The sequence below is a fragment of the Zerene cesonia genome, chromosome 6, assembly GCF_012273895.1.
Source record: "Zerene cesonia ecotype Mississippi chromosome 6, Zerene_cesonia_1.1, whole genome shotgun sequence".
NCBI classification, from domain to species: Eukaryota; Metazoa; Arthropoda; class Insecta; order Lepidoptera; family Pieridae; genus Zerene; species Zerene cesonia.
The window spans coordinates 5,531,237-5,535,968 of NC_052107.1; positions in this window are offsets into that span (position 1 = coordinate 5,531,237).

A 4,732-nucleotide genomic window follows, 5' to 3' on the forward strand; every position below is an offset into this window, starting at 1 on the left:
ACAGGTAGTGAGAATTTATTTCACATACTCATTTTGAATGACAGTTCCTTTCTCCCAAGATCAAAATAACGCTACAGTTCATCCAACAATATCGGGCCGTATGTATCGAGTTTGGCTCGTTGCTCGCACATGTTTATCCAATTTGGAGCAGTCTGCAAAGTTGTGCAACACGTGTGCCTCCAAATTAGAGATTCATATTAATTTAGGACTTGCACTGACAAAGTTACAAACTCGCAAGACGACAACCGCGATTCGTAATTTCGTTTCAAACGTTACTTATTGTCGTGGTCGTGTTGATGCTGACATTTCTAATATGACATTAATACACTACGTAATTACGTGCGTAATAACTAATCTTAAAGAATTTGCAGCATTAAAACTTATCATGTACGAATGTTGACTACAATAATTATAGCGAAAAGAAGGCGCGAAAGTTTATTACAGTGAAAAGTGTTAGTGTACGTGGCAGTGTAAAAAGACGCATAAACAAGATATGGCCAAATTTGGGCGTGAGAATGTTAGAATAGCGATCTTTCGTATAGTCTGACACAATGCACAATTTAACTAGAGAGAAGGCAAGAAACTCGAGTCCCTATTCTGTAAAATGTACGGTGGTAATTCCAAAACCGCTAACTACCAGACGCCAGGTTGATTTTGAGTTTTAAATATTTTAATCATAGTTTGTTACTTACTCGAGATGAGTAATATTTTTCTACATAGTTATCAGAACTATGTAGAAAAATATTACTGCAACAAAAGAAAAATTTTCCCGTTTTAGGTATAAATTGTACATAAACTATCCACATTACACCATAATTCTTTATTATTCTAAGAAGCGAAAACTGCAATTTCACCTGAAAATTATCCCTCAACTTAATTTGTACCGTTAATTATGAAGATCGTAAACGCGAAATTATGCTGCTTTAATAGCCCAGTAAATTTCACACGTCCATTTAGCGGGAGTTAAAACTAATTTCTTCGCATTTTAAAGGCGGAATATTTTATAATGCTATGTAACTATTCCCGTGGTAACAGTTACTTCCAAGTCCTGTAAGCACGTAGCGAATTTCGTATAATGACGCATATTGTTCCCCAAACAAATTTATATCAGCTGCAACGCGAGCTGTGTTGGCGACGTATTTACTTAACGCAAGATTCTCTTTATAATCTTGAGCTCATCAGAGCAGCATCTAATCTATTTCATGGTAATTATTTTAATAACTTCGTGTGTCCTTGCCTTTTTGTAATTTGTTTTGTTTTGTACAAAGACGCGTTAACCTGAAAATAGTACAGTTTAATTGTAATATATGTGCTACCAATCTTCTCAACACAATGTCAGAATATTTTTTTAAAATATGTAGCCTTTAATAAATGAATAATACTCTTATTATTCACGTAAGGCTTATTTGTAACATTTTTCGTTTAATATTGAATATTTGAATTGTATCGATAGCATACATTTACTTTTCGTAATACCGTATGAATGTATGAATTCCCTATTTCAAGTAAACACATTATTTTCCAGCCTGTGTTGCTACTTTTTTTTTAATTATTTAAGTTATTCAATCATGGGCAATACTTTTGCCATTAAAACATCATCCGTTCAGGCATATTAAAATTTAAAAAAGGATATTTTTATGTTGTGTAAGAAGAAGATATTTTCTAATACATTGTTCTTCCAATGATACGGTTATTATAATAAAAACGCATGTTAATTACGATACATCAGCGGTGAACTCACTATTTTTAATTAATTAAACACAAACTCAACGAGTGCTACAAACCACAATTATAATAAAGTATGAGTAAATTGAAGTAAGAGGTATTTTATTGAAAAATAAATTCTCTCTACAGACAGAAAAATAAATAGCAATTAACAAAGGTTTATCATACACCGGGAGGTACAATTAATCAGAAACGGTTAAAGCGAATATTTAAATTTTAATGAATCCTTTTAGAGCACTCGTCCACATCTCAATATATTAAGTCGTGCTTAATTAATAAGCAGCGACACGGCATTCGCTGAAATGTGCTCGCAGCGAAATTTTATTAAATGTAGCATGCGTTTGGTAGTCTGACAAAAATCGCGTTAGTGGGAGGGAACGGCGCCCTATAGTCCTAGATAAGACATAAATATCATCTCGTATATATGTTAGAACTTTAATACTATTGCTGCAACGTTGTGGGTAGTATTGCTTGGGCGTGAGTGAAGTAAAAAATTTTGTTTAATTGTTAGGAAAATGTTTCTTATAAATAGAAATCCGTAACAATATGTAATATAAAAGACGCTTTTTCAGTGAGGTTAGTATTGGTAATTTTTAGATAAAACTATTAAAGCTGAATCATCGCCGCACACAAGAAAATTTATTAAAACCGTTTATTGAAGACGATTTATAACCCCAGCGTATCCAGTTCATAATACATCTGAGCTGATAGTGGAGAACGCAAGGGGTGTAGGCGGTCTCAAGGGCCGTCTGCTGCAAAGTATCGCTTAATGACGTGTAACGAACATGGTCTACGCGTACTACTCGCATATACATGAAAAACGAGACGTGCATCCGTAGTAAATGAAAGGAACGCGTGAATCTGCTGCGATTTTCCAGACGGTTGGTGAACGATGACTTAAACCCTCCAAGGCTTACTGCAATGCAAAACACAAATAGTCCGTTTCGGATGTGAATTCGTGACGCTAAATTTGTAACTATCTAAACTGAGATGTATGGCGCATGTTCAAGGTATTGAGGTAACTGAAGCCGATTTTATGTGTGTAGAGGACTTTTTGTGTATTAATGTTATATATAAATGGTGTAATGTAACGGAATCGTTTGGAATAAAATGAAAGCTTGGCTAAGTTTTGAATGTGAGAGCGTTGTGAAATGTTCTTTTAATTATGAGTGGTAGTGGTTTTTTAAAACTATTTCTCTTGCCTTAATTTTTTATTATTATAAAATATTACATATTACTGTTAATAACTTAACTTAACTCTGTAGTTATTTATAACTCTTTTGATTGTGTAGAAAACCAGGCTGGTTATAAGCTTCTTTATCTAGAGGTTCAGGCTCATATCCTTTACCTCAACCTTCTCAGTCCATTCATTATATTCCGTCCATAATCCTTTTTTTATCCTTTCATTAAAACGGACAACGCCGCCGCCCATCACCTTGGATAAATATTTACAAACATTCATGGGCGGTGATGGTAGCTAACATCACGCGACCCATCAGCTCAGTTATCCGCTATGTATTCTTCATTCGTTTGATTATTTGGAATACTGAGTTAAAAGCTAGTGTCTGTTTTCGTCTTAAGCCCGTCATGAATACTTTATAGGGAAAGGCTAATAATAATTAGCATATAATTATTCATTTCAAGAACCATCATTAATGAAGAAATTTCAGTCTCTATTGACAATGAACTTACCGAATAGCCGAAAACCTTCGAAATATTCAAGGGAATATTTTTTCGCAATGATTTAATCACAAGACTACGTGCCTCGCAATCTCATTATCTCACTGTGCCTCAGCTGTGACTTTTTCGTCGATTTGCATACGTAATTAATTAACTTTTTTGTAGAACGCTCGACTTTTTGTGACAGCAGGTGGAAAGTAAAATTTTGTTACGTCATTGAGACGAGCTCCTGATGTTCGTGTTTGAAAAATGCTTAAAACTTTCAATTTATTACTATTTGATAGTGTGTGGAGATTTAATGTTTGGTATAACACTATTTCTTATTACTTGTTGTTGTTGTACTTTAAGAATGGCATTGCGATTATAATAACCTTATCCAGTTAGCGCTGTGAGCGCTAGATATTAGATCAGTTCCCCGATTGTTGGAAACCATTCACATAGGGAAGATGGAGAAAACGCTATTTTGAGTTCTAATTTTTGGAAGAACAAGAAGTTATATTATTATTGCTAAGTTTCATGCACACTTAACATTATTGAATAACTGAGTATATTACATACTATTACACTATATATTACATAATATTCAATGTAAATTGAATACCAATAAACAATTTATTCAATTATGAGCAGACTCTCCTGACGATGATACATTAAGCCAAACAGTTCATTACTGTAGCTTAAAATTACATGAGAAGGGACCTGTGGTTGTATCGTAAGGCACATTAAAAGCGTCTTGCTTTGAACATAATGTAAATATTTAATAAATTAGTTCCTAAGGTATGCTAGAGGTATGCCTGACCACACACCCTTTCAGAGGCGGAAGCTTCTTAGAAAGTGAATCTAAAGCCCTCAGAGATTGTAACGGACGTAGGATTCTCAATAAGAACGAGTTATTAGAAACGTTATTTAATAATTTAATATAAATTATTGTACATTACTCATTGCTTGCTGTTTCTATAGAATGAAGGGCTTACCTATATTACAACTTCACCTAATAACTGTGAAGATAGTTAAAAGATATAATTATAATGAAAATGAAGTTTCTTGTATCTTATGCGTGTAAAAATAAGAAGATAGAAAAAATTACATGTAAAAAGTTATTCATATTATTGTAGGTAAACATTGAAACAATAAAAAAAAAGCATGTGATATTTTCATCTTCACTGTTGAAGTATTATATAATCTAAAATTGTATATAGTATTCTTTTTTTATTGGTATAAAATAAATAGTAATTGCATGGGTTCAATTCACTAACCTCAACATAAACACAGCTATCAGGCTCCTAAGTATACTCGAGTGGTTTCCCCGCAAAATTACATCAAATCA